General features: G+C 35.0%; 1 protein-coding gene across 6 annotated transcripts in view; it reads left to right on the top strand.

Moving 5' to 3' along the window:
- The window catches only part of LOC136842616 (transmembrane and coiled-coil domains protein 2-like), a 499,544-nt gene that overhangs the window by 39,832 nt on the left and 447,097 nt on the right, over window positions 1-12,615 (top strand). The gene's annotated exons all lie outside the window — the stretch shown is intronic.

Here is a 12,615-nt window from a genome sequence, read left to right as displayed (position 1 = left end):
GGAGATTTAGTGAACTCGGCTTGCTCCACAGTCCAGCTGTTGAAGTGAGAATGTGGCAGTGACAATTATGTTTTTTTTCTTTGGAGCCACTCTAAGTCACCCCTGTCTCATTGATAATGAGGCATTTCATTTTAAATATCTCTTTCACTAAATTCATCGTGTACTTTGTTGGTCTTTCCCACTTTCTTCCCCTCTAACATTCTTTTGACCAAGTTATCGTCAGTGTTTCATTTACACATGGTCGATTCATCTCAAAACACAGATCTTTCGTTTCATCTACACTATTCTTTTAACCATCTAAATATCTCTCTGCAGTTCTCACCCTTTCAGTTTTCCTTAACCGGACATATACTACAAAAACAATGCATCCCAAAAGCTTTAATAATTTTCCTCTCATTTGAATTCAAATTCACACTTCACTTCCACTTATTCTGTGATTCGCATCTTCACTCTCTCTAAAATTATCTTTTACACAAACACCAGAACCAATCAGCTGCTTCCATTCGTCCACCATCCGCATTAATATTCACTTTTCCAATTTTTGGGTTACCGTTTACCCTTATATCCATCTCTTACTCACATTTGCTTTTAACTATCTTCTTGCAAATACCGTTGATCTCCGTTAGAATCTGTACGTAATTTTAAGTCACTGAATTAGTTCACTATTTAGACGGTATTCTACGGGATTAGAACCTTGTTATATAACGAAGGAATTGATAACTGGAGGGAGAAAAAATAGATCAAGAAGAATGTTTACAAGCTGACATGCATTTGTTAAAGAGTTCTTATAGTTGGCTCTTCTGGGAATTTTCTCATTGGAGCTGTTTATATTATCTTGTTGACAGTCTAGCCAAGGGTCCTTGTTCGGCCATCTCAAATCCATTACAATGATTGCTCCGATGAGAGATGTTCCAGGAAGCAGGGGTTTGATTGCAAACGTGTCGCTGATGCTAAAAGTGATACAATGCAATCTTTTTTCCTCCTCCTCCTCCTCCTCCCCCCTCCTCCTCCTCCACGCTAGGTATGACGAATGATTGGTAGGAGCATGTAGGGAAGAATTCTCAGAACGAGGGTAATGAAAGGATGGCGGTTGACAAAGGAAGTTAACTTAGGTGGTTTCGAATTCCTTCCAAACTACTTATATAAGAGATGGTATTATTTCAGGAAGTTGAACTGGCTATCACAGTTGGAATCGTCATTTGCTACGTTTTGTAGGTGCACCGCTACTGAGCTGCCTTCCGCATTCTGTATCTGCGAGGGTTGGTAGGTTCATGTTTGATCTTTGACAGTTGTCCATGTGTTTGGATACATATGTTGCTGTCATTCATTGTATTGGGCATTGAGCCATATCTGCAGTGTTTTGTTCCTTTGTAAATGCTTTGTCATTCTACGTAAAATCCCAGATTGAAGCCCTCATGGACCATTTGCCAACGTTATTATTCTGTTGGTTTTAAGCGTCTTTTTAACCTTGCCGATCTTCCAGGGGTTGAAATGTGCTCCTTTGTTAGTGTGTGGCGGTTGTGTAGCGGAAGCCGTGACCCCGTCTCTCCACGTCTGTTCAGAGCTTAGTCAAGGTAATCGGGAAGTAACGCCAGCCATCCGGAGACTAACGGACAGAAGTGGGAATGCATATCTCGTGAACGCCATTCTTATGAGAGCCTTTTGGGATGCACACACATATATGTATATATATATATATATATATATATATATATATATATATATATATATATATATATATATATATATAATATATATATATATATATATAATATATATAATATATATATATATATATATATATATATATATATATATATATATATATATATATATATATATATATATATATATATATATACACGTACACACATATACACATGCATACATAGATAGCTTTTGCTGTAATCTAGCTGGTGGGTGGGGGGTCCACCAGATAGAAAGGAAATGTATGGTCCGTGCCTCATTCACACTTTAACTGCTGAACAGTGAATGAAGCCCTTGTACAGAAAACTTCCTCAACGATAGGATTTAAGGATATGTAAATAATTTAACTGGGATTGTATTTATTTCCTTCAAGACAAAGGTAGTTCTTTTGTTAATGCCGTAATTTTCTGTGCTAGAACCACCGTAATTGTAGTGTACTGCCAGTCAAGCATAACGTGAATCTGCATTTTGTTCGTTTGGTGTATTTATTCGTTCTTCAACCTTAATTCTGTTTGAAATATAGAAATATAGCAGTTATTTAGCGAATGTACTTTTGAAGCGTGAGAGCGTCTGACGACGTCACCTCATTTCTCTTTTACTTCTCTTTTTCGTTATTTTGAGGTTCGAGAGCGCTTCATTTTAGAAGTCTTCCCTCTCATATGGAGCAGCGTCGCTCGGTAAATCTCGTTCCAGATCGTTGAGATTGACGACTTGCCAAGAAGGGGATCAAGGGCTATCATATGAAGTGCCACGGCTGCAGCTAAAATCTCTTGCTTACACCACCGTCCATATTTCTGCTCTTTTGCCAGAGTATATCAGGATGCAAATCCGTGGTTTTGAGGCCGATGGAGCTTCTGCTCGCCTGCTCTCACATCAGTTGGGAAATTTGTGCGTAGTGTATTTTTAGGCGCTTGTTTACATTTGTGTCTGTAATTTTCTTTTGCGTTATCGGTGATTCACTAATGCAAATTATATGATGTAGAGAACCACTATAAACATGCATATTTTTCACCATTTTCATATCACAGGGGAACCAATATTTCGTATATCAAATTAATTATGCCTTTACGGCATCCGCTGTGCTTACTTAATGAACGTTATCTTTCAGGAGGAACAAACATAAAAAATCAAGAGACGTTATCAGTTCGAGGACAGCCCTTGGTCCCGGGTGGCACCCCCGATTCGGCAAACCTGTCTATTTCTTTTACCTGTCTATTCCCAGGACTTCAGGGGAGAGAAAATTGAAAGTTGTGATCGTCACCGATTTGCTCAGGTTGGGTCGGAGTCGATTCGAGTTTTTGATAGCGCAGGTGGGGCTGTCATCATTTGCTGATGGGGTGCGTATGAGAAGTCAGGGGTGGCATACTTACCTGAATTTGGTAAGATACCTTATTTAACTGATAGTGTACCTGAAATATCATGTATGATCTGCTGAGTATTATTGTTAGAATTTGTGTATCTTCACACCTATAACTGAATTTAATACGATTTCCGGTATTCTGTTCTAAATGCTTGTGTGTATAGGCTACGTCATTCAATATGCAGGTCTGAGTACATGATATTGTTAGTTTTCTTGACTTACCACGTCGCGTGCTTGAAATGCTCATGACGCTGTAAATACATATTGGTATGCCTTTTAAATGTATAAGAGACCGTATGTTGGGACAGTGATTAAAAACCAAGTGCAGTGGTAATGTCTGCCAGAAACAACAGTATTTTATCATTTTATTTTTTTTTAATGGGCCAACAACCGTATATTACCCGTGCGGTCCCTGTTGAAACCATGAATGTTTTGTACATTACGGCTTCAGATTTACTGATAGTTATTAATTTATCGTTACACTTTGCTCTCTTTCGCTGTACCCGCCTCAGAGAGAGAGAGAGAGAGAGAGAGAGAGAGAGAGAGAGAGAGAGAGAGAGCATGCAGAACACGGGTTATGACGGGTGCCTAACAAGTCTTGGAGCAGATATGAATTGTTGTCATAGAGAAACTATCTCTTACAAGTGCACGAGGGTGACTTATTCGTGTGTGAAAGTGAGTCATTCGTTGCAGGGTGTGATGGTGACGCTGGGCACCGAAGGACTGGAAATGCTTTGTACTCTCTCTCTCTCTCTCTCTCTCTCTCTCTCTCTCTCTCTTCTTCCCGATAACGGGCTTCTACACCAGAATTAGTTTTTATAGAAGCCTTAATAAAGTTAAATAGGTGCTGTGGCTCTTAGTCTAATTTTTTAAAGTCAGCTGTTAGCCTAAATGAAGTAAATCTCTATGCAAATAGTTTTTGGAATTTTTTTAGTTTTACTGCCTATTTCTTTGCACCATGTTTTTAAAAGCAAAATGTATACGAAGTTCCATTGATTAATTATTTTTATTATTTCGCAAGAGCCGGAAAGTGAGAAAATATGTGCTGGCGTAACATGCCTCTTTACGCAAGTGCATTTGCTTACACTTTGCATAAAGAAGAGGCAAGTTTTTACGTAATGCCTCAGTTTTTTTTTTCCATTGAATTTAAGTGAATTTACCAATCCCAGTCGGGTGTAAAGAGAAACGTCGGTAACGCTGTTTTAGTTAAATGTGTTTGTGCATTAGTCTTTCGAATAGGTTATAGTTAAAAAATGAAACCGTTGATTCTGGTTGTTCTAAAATTAGCTACCTTTCAAGTGCAAGTTTATCTCTATAAAAGAAAAAGCAGTGTGCGTACATATATTTATTTTTTGTGTGTTACAACGGTTCTATTGTTCAGCCTGTAGCTAGCCTTTCTGCCGCTGATCCCTATATAAACCTGCAGAATGGAAGTACCTTTGCTTAAACTTTGGGACATTACATAACGCCCATAGGGTCAGGACTTGCTTTTTCGACCCACTGTTTATTCATTTATGCCATTTTTGACAGTGTGGGTACATAAGTCGCTTCATGTTTTATTCAACGAACATGGAATGATTCCAGGTGAAAACATTTCCAGAAAATGTAGGCTATGCATGCCCATTACAAGTTCGAGACGCCTATACTCGAGAGTTACATTTTGCAGGTGAATTAATGAACAATTTGAGAAGCCTTTGATAAAGTATCTTAGACAGTGTATAAGTATACAGCGGAAGCCTGTGGAACTTGATGGCGGAACCTCAGAAAAATGAGGTGTCATACGTTAGGAAGGCTGTTCCTGTAAATCTTCCGCCCGACCAGATGATCTTCGAGAGGCAGAAGTACAGATGGCGTCATAAAAAGACTCCCGTCTTGCAGCATGTTTTTACAACCTTGTGTGTTGTCTCAGAGCTTGGCTGCAGTCATGTCTAGCATTTTTTCAGTTCACATTTTCTTTGTTCCAGGTATTTCATACACAACGCTTTTTTTTCCATTATTTAATTTTTTAGATGTTATTATGGAGATTGTTGTTCAAATTCAGCAAGAGCTTGCCGTGACGCTATACATTTTCTTCGGAATAACTAAACTTTGGCCGTTGTGTATTATATCATTGTGATCTAAGAATGAAAGCACGATATTGATTTTCGTCTCCGCTGCTGGTGTGGCGAGGCCAACAAGTGACCCGTTATTTCGTCGTCAAACACGCATTGGAATGGGAGTCATAAATTCACCCCTGACATATCTGCTCTTACTCTCGTATCGAGCTTCCCGTGATAAGAAAGAATTCATGTCTTTCGACGACGGCTCTTAAAGGGCACCCAGATGTTTCACTTATTTGCCCCTTCGTGCGGAATTCCCTTAGTAAACGCCGAACTTGTCCATTTATGTCATCTGTGTGTGTATGTGTGTGTTTGTGTGGAAAACAAACATTTTCAGTACTGCGTTTTATTTCATAACGTATTGTGGAAGGATGGGTTAACTTTTGCGTCACGAGGCGGCTTCTTGGTCAAATTCTTAATTCCTTTGTACTCTATCGAGCAGTTTTTCCCGAAGTGCTCTCCGGTCTGTGTGTTTGGAGAATAGTCAGGAAAGATCGAGTAAACTAAATTAGGCACACACACACACACACGTGGGTTAAAATGCGTCCACTGTAGTCCTGAGTTCTTGTCTTCGCTGGTTCGAACCCACGAGACGACGAACTTATTATCAAATAAAAAATTCCCCTTCGGTAACATATATGAAAATATATTATTTCCGAGGTAGAGCGAATTGGATATTAAAGGACGTTTGTAGCTTACTGATAGAATATGAATCACGGTGATGTGATAAAAAAAGTCATATATATATATATATATATATATATATATATATATATATATATATAAATATATATAATATATATATATATATATAAAATGTGTGTGTGAATTTTTGTCACTCATATACTTGTGAATTTTTTTTCACAGACATTAAACCATAAATATCATATAGGATCCACTTTACAATACCGTGGTAATAACTTCCACCCAAGGGGGAATTATAACTGATTAGTGCGTCTGCCTCGCCCAGAAGTCGAACCTGAGTTTTTGGTTAGATACAGTGATAGACAGTTGACTTGACTATAAATTGCAAAGGGATTTATGATTTATAAGTGCATCATCTCTGGCAAGGATTTGAACTTTTGCCTTCGATTTGATACAGTGATAGAGAGTGGACTTGTGAATATTCGGGGATACACTTATCAATTATAATTGTCTTGGATGTAAGATATATATATATATATATATATATATATATATATATATATATATATATATATATATATATATATATATATATATGTGTGTGTGTGTGTGTGTGTGTGTGTGTGTGTGTGTGTGTGTGTGTGTTTTGTATACACGCACATGTATATATATTATATGTTGCATGTAGTTTGTTACCAAGAACTCTTCACCTCATTGTTAATATATAAAATGTAAGGTTTTTGAATTCTTATTCTTAACATATATTTCCTTATATCTCATTACTTTATAGATGGTTTATTGCGTGTTTTATGCGAAGGTCAGTATTCAGGACAACGGGAGCAATGTCATTGGAGGAGAAGGTTAATTTGGCTTTAGGGATTGCGAACGAGTTTCTTGCATGCCTCGAGTATATGCATTATTCATATTGCCAGATTTCTTTAGGAGAGTCATTTCACATTGACATTTGCAATATGTCTCTCTTACGTAGGTACGTATATCAGTGTTCGTTCATAAAGCATAACTTTTGACCATGAGTCTCTCTCTCTCTCTCTCTCTCTCTCTCTCTCTCTCTCTCTCTCTCTCTCTCTCTCTCTCTCTCTCTCTCATTCAGAAATTTTTGTGGATAAAAATGTAGTGGATGGGATTTCTTTAGCGTAAGTTTTCCCCTCCCCCAGATTTTTTTTCTTTTTCTTTTCATTACCGTTATCCCTTCAGGGTCTCCCTTTCTGTTTATTGAGCGTTCCCTTTTCTCCCCTCCTTTGGAATGTGAACCCTCATTGTTCTCCTTGCCGTTGCTTGTCTGATTATTATTATTATTATTATTATTATTATTATTATTATTACAGTAGTTGTACTAATATTAGCCAGGCACAATTTGGAGTGGATAGATAAGGCAAGGGCTGCAAATTGACCTAAATATTAAAGATTAAATAGAAAATTCTCGATAAGTTATAATTCCTAGAAAAGCCATGCCTACCAAGGGAGTCGTTCTTTTCTACTCATGACTCAATAACTGTGATGGAAAAATAACGCTAGTAGTATTGTTTGTATTGTAATCGTAAAGCTTATTCTGTAACATATTTATGTATGTATACATATGTATGTTTATATATATATATATATATATATATATATATATATATATATATATATATATATATTTATGCATATAAATTATGTATATAATATATATATAAATATATATATAAATATATATATATATATATAAATATATATATAAATATATATATAAATATATATATAAATATATATATATATATATATATATATATATATATATATATATATATATATATGTGTATGTGTGTGTGTGTGTGTGTGTGTGTGTGTGTGTGTAGGAACTAAAGGTTAAGCTACCAGAACATTTGACATTTGTATAAATTTTTAATTACAGTGACCTTTTCACTTGATTTCTTCTCAGTTTTTGCATACATAAAGTTCTGAATATTGTATTTTTTTTTTATTGTTTACATGTTCGTCATCGTACTGAATGATCTATTGGGTCCTAGTGCTTGGCCTCAGGCCTAGACCTGGTATTTAATCTAACCCTTCGGGCCAGCCCTATGAGAGCTGAAAGTCAGCTCAGTGGTCTGGTTGAACTACTTTAATAATAATAATAATTGGAAATTCTCTGGTTATGTCAGATGAATGAAAGTCACGATTATTTTCTGCGGGGAGAGGCAATCGTCTAGGTTACCTTTCTTGCGTTAATGTAACGTTACTGAATGATCATAATAAGCGTAGATCAGAAGAAATGGCAGAAATTTCGACGAGTAGAGAAGGAAACCTAACACCTGGAAGAGGTCGATCCTGCCTCTCCTGGAAATAGAGAAGACTGAGGTAGGGAAAACTGGATATCCAGAGTGATTGCGTGTGAGGTCAGTAAAGGCGGTACTTTGCTGTCGAAATGAGCAATTTTCTTATATATATATATCTATATATATATATATATATATATATATATATATATATATATATATATATATATATATATATATATATATATATATATATATATATATATACATATACAGTAAATATATATACTTATTTACACATAAATGCATACAGAAAGAGCTGTTGCAAAGGTGAAAATAAGAAAAAAATTAGCACGCATTATTATGGATTGGCGTAAAAGATATTGATATTTGTTAAAACTTTTTTTTTAAATGAGGAGGAGAAGGACATGGAAGTGCTAAATTGTAAGAATGGAACATTTGTTTCAAAAGACCTTGGTGTTGAGGAGTCTGCGTGCAAGGCTAAAGGGAATGACGTATTATTGCCATGCTGGGAGACTTAACATGAGGCTGATGATTATATTTTACGTAGGTTGATGGGGTTGCTTTGTAGCTTGTGTCTTTTCTTCTTGCAGAGTGCAATGATGGCTCTCTCTCTCTCTCTCTCTCTCTCTCAGACAGTTTTCCTTTAATGGGAATGTGCTTTTATATTTTTTAGTACGTTAGCTTCTGGGTTGGAATTCCTGGCGTGGACGAAACAATACAAACCCATTTCATTGAGATCTAATGTGGCGCAGTCGCCCTGAACATTGAATTATGTACGTAGTAGTTAGTCGAGTTTAATGGGTCGAGTGTATCAGGGGTGTAGATGGTTATGAGGCTAAGAAGTTCAACGTCAAGTACAGTGATATATATATATATATATATATATATATATATATATATATATATATATATATATATATATATATACATACTGTATATGTATATATAGGCTAAATCTATGATAATAAAATCCGAGTGGATCGGATCTTGTTTGTCCTCTCCCAAGTGACAGTAGGGGAGACATGACAGAGCCGACAACCCCCTGCAAATCGGTTTGTCCGTCCCGGGTCATGGTGATGTAGGTAGGGGAACGGGAGGGTATGGGAGATACCCACCCTCCTCCTGCAAACCTGTTTGTCCGGCCTGGGTGGGGGCTGGCCGATAAGCTCATATGTATATATTTGTATGTACATACATACATACACATATACATACTGTACATACATACATACGTATATATACTCACCGTATTTTACGTTGAAGTTCTTATCTATTTCAAACACTCTTCCTCTCTCTCTCTCTCTCTCTCTCTCTCTCTCTCTCTCTCTCTCTCTCTCTCTCTCTCTCTCTCTCTCTCGAGAGAGAGAGAGAGAGAGAGAGAGAGAGAGAGAGAGAGAGAGCGTGCTTAAAATAGATTAGTGATTAAAGCAGTGTGTAGTGCTAGACGGCAGTTCTAGCAGCTATCACTGGCACTCGTTCCTTGCGTCACACGATGATGTAATGTTGACGGCAGATTACGTAAGACAGTCTTGTACTGAGGTGCATAGTAACATGCCATTCTTTTGTCCTGAGTACATTCAGATATCCGGCTGACCAGTGGAGCCCCATAGCCTAGTGCAGACAATTATAAACCAGACGAGGCTAAATTTGCGCTGGAGGTGCCGAGTGGAAGTACAGGCTGAGAGATAAAAACTTTAAAACGCCAGTTATTATTGAACGAGCTTTTGTTTTCTCTTGAGATAACGCCTTGTTATCGACGCCGTCCCATTAGTCTCGTTAGTAACCGATATAGTCTGAATCATTTCGTACTTTGTAACTCTCATTGTTGATAGGTTCATCGCAGTTCGGTCATTATGTTGCTGAGGCCCTTGTATCCTGTTACTATTAACGTCTTTCCAGGTACATGAAGTTTCGTACTGGCATTTCCTATGTGGTTATATCCATTCTGATTCTGATGTTCGCAGGAACACTCAAGTATATTGGTTCGTCCGTTACTAGGACGATGATGATTGCTCTGTTGCTAAGAACATAATTATGTTCCCCTGATACTTGGTTCATATTTTACACACACACACATATATTATATATATGTATAAACATATAAATATACATATACATACTAGTTTGAAGTTAGATGAAATATTTAAATTCGTTCGCATTGTTGTTCAGTTTTACAACTTTAGAATTAGATGAGATATTTAAATCCGTTCGCATTGTTGTTCAGTTTTACAACTTTAGAATTAGATGAAATATTTAAATCCGTTCGCATTGTTGTTCAGTTTTACAACTTTAGAATTAGATGAAATATTTAAATCCGTTCGCATTGTTGTTCAGTTTTACAACTTTAGAATTAGATGAAATATTTAAATCCGTTAGCATTGTTGTTCAGTTTTACAACTTTAGAATTAGATGAAATATTTAAACTGTTCGCATTGTTGTTCAGTTTTACAACTTTAGAATTAGATGAAATATTTAAATCCGTTCGCATTGTTGTTCAGTTTTACAACTTTAGAATTAGATGAAATATTTAAATCCGTTCGCAATTGTTGTTCAGTTTTACAACTTTAGAATTAGATGAAATATTTAAATCCGTTCGCATTGTTGTTCAGTTTTACAACTTTAGAATTAGATGAAATATTTAAACCGTTCGCATTGTTGTTCAGTTTTACAACTTTAGAATTAGATGAAACGGGCATTGTTGTTCAGTTTTACAACTTTAGAATTAGATGAAATATTTAAATCCGTTCGCATTGTTGTTCAGTTTTACAACTTTAGAATTAGATGAAATATTTAAATCCGTTCGCATTGTTGTTCAGTTTTACAACTTTAGAATTAGATGAAATATTTAAATCCGTTCGCATTGTTGTTCAGTTTTACAACTTTAGAATTAGATGAAATATTTAAATCCGTTCGCATTGTTGTTCAGTTTTACAACTTTAGAATTAGATGAAATATTTAAATCCGTTCGCATTGTTGTTCAGTTTTACAACTTTAGAATTAGATGAAATATTTAAATCCGTTCGCATTGTTGTTCAGTTTTACAACTTTAGAATTAGATGAAATATTTAAATCCGTTCGCATTGTTGTTCAGTTTTACAACTTTAGAATTAGATGAAATATTTAAATCCGTTCGCATTGTTGTTCAGTTTTACAACTTTAGAATTAGATGAAATATTTAAATCCGTTCGCATTGTTGTTCAGTTTTACAACTTTAGAATTAGATGAAATATTTAAATCCGTTCGCATTGTTGTTCAGTTTTACAACTTTAGAATTAGATGAAATATTTAAATCCGTTCGCATTGTTGTTCAGTTTTACAACTTTAGAATTAGATGAAATATTTAAATCCGTTCGCATTGTTGTTCAGTTTTACAACTTTAGAATTAGATGAAATATTTAAATCCGTTCGCATTGTTGTTCAGTTTTACAACTTTAGAATTAGATGAAATATTTAAATCCGTTCGCATTGTTGTTCAGTTTTACAACTTTAGAATTAGATGAAATATTTAAATCCGTTCGCATTGTTGTTCAGTTTTACAACTTTAGAATTAGATGAAATATTTAAATCCGTTCGCATTGTTGTTCAGTTTTACAACTTTAGAATTAGATGAAATATTTAAACTGTTCGCATTGTTGTTCAGTTTTACAACTTTAGAATTAGATGAAATATTTAAATCCGTTAGCATTGTTGTTCAGTTTTACAACTTTAGAATTAGATGAAATATTTAAATCCGTTCGCATTGTTGTTCAGTTTTACAACTTTAGAATTAGATGAAATATTTAAATCCGTTCGCATTGTTGTTCAGTTTTACAACTTTAGAATTAGATGAAATATTTAAATCCGTTCGCATTGTTGTTCAGTTTTACAACTTTAGAATTAGATGAAATATTTAAACCGTAGCATTGTTGTTCAGTTTTACAACTTTAGAATTAGATGAAATATTTAAATCCGTTCGCATTGTTGTTCAGTTTTACAACTTTAGAATTAGATGAAATATTTAAATCCGTTGCATTGTTGTTCAGTTTTACAACTTTTAGAATTAGATGAAATATTTAAATCCGTTCGCATTGTTGTTCAGTTTTACAACTTTAGAATTAGATGAAATATTTAAATCCGTTAAGATTGTTGTTCAGTTTTACAACTTTAGAATTAGATGAAATATTTAAATCCGTTCGCATTGTTGTTCAGTTTTACAACTTTAGAATTAGATGAAATATTTAAATCCGTTCGCATTGTTGTTCAGTTTACAACTTTTAGAATTAGATGAAATATTTAAATCCGTTCGCATTGTTGTTCAGTTTTACAACTTTAGAATTAGATGAAATATTTAAATCCGGCATTGTTGTTCAGTTTTACAACTTTAGAATTAGATGAAATATTTAAATCCGTTCGCATTGTTGTTCAGTTTTACAACTTTAGAATTAGATGAAATATTTAAATCCGTTCGCATTGTTGTTCAGTTTTACAACTTTAGAATTAGATGAAATATTTAAATCCGTTC

This window comes from Macrobrachium rosenbergii, chromosome 10 (genome assembly GCF_040412425.1).
Source record: "Macrobrachium rosenbergii isolate ZJJX-2024 chromosome 10, ASM4041242v1, whole genome shotgun sequence".
Taxonomy (NCBI): domain Eukaryota; kingdom Metazoa; phylum Arthropoda; class Malacostraca; order Decapoda; family Palaemonidae; genus Macrobrachium; species Macrobrachium rosenbergii.
This window is presented reverse-complemented; position numbering and strand designations above follow the sequence as displayed.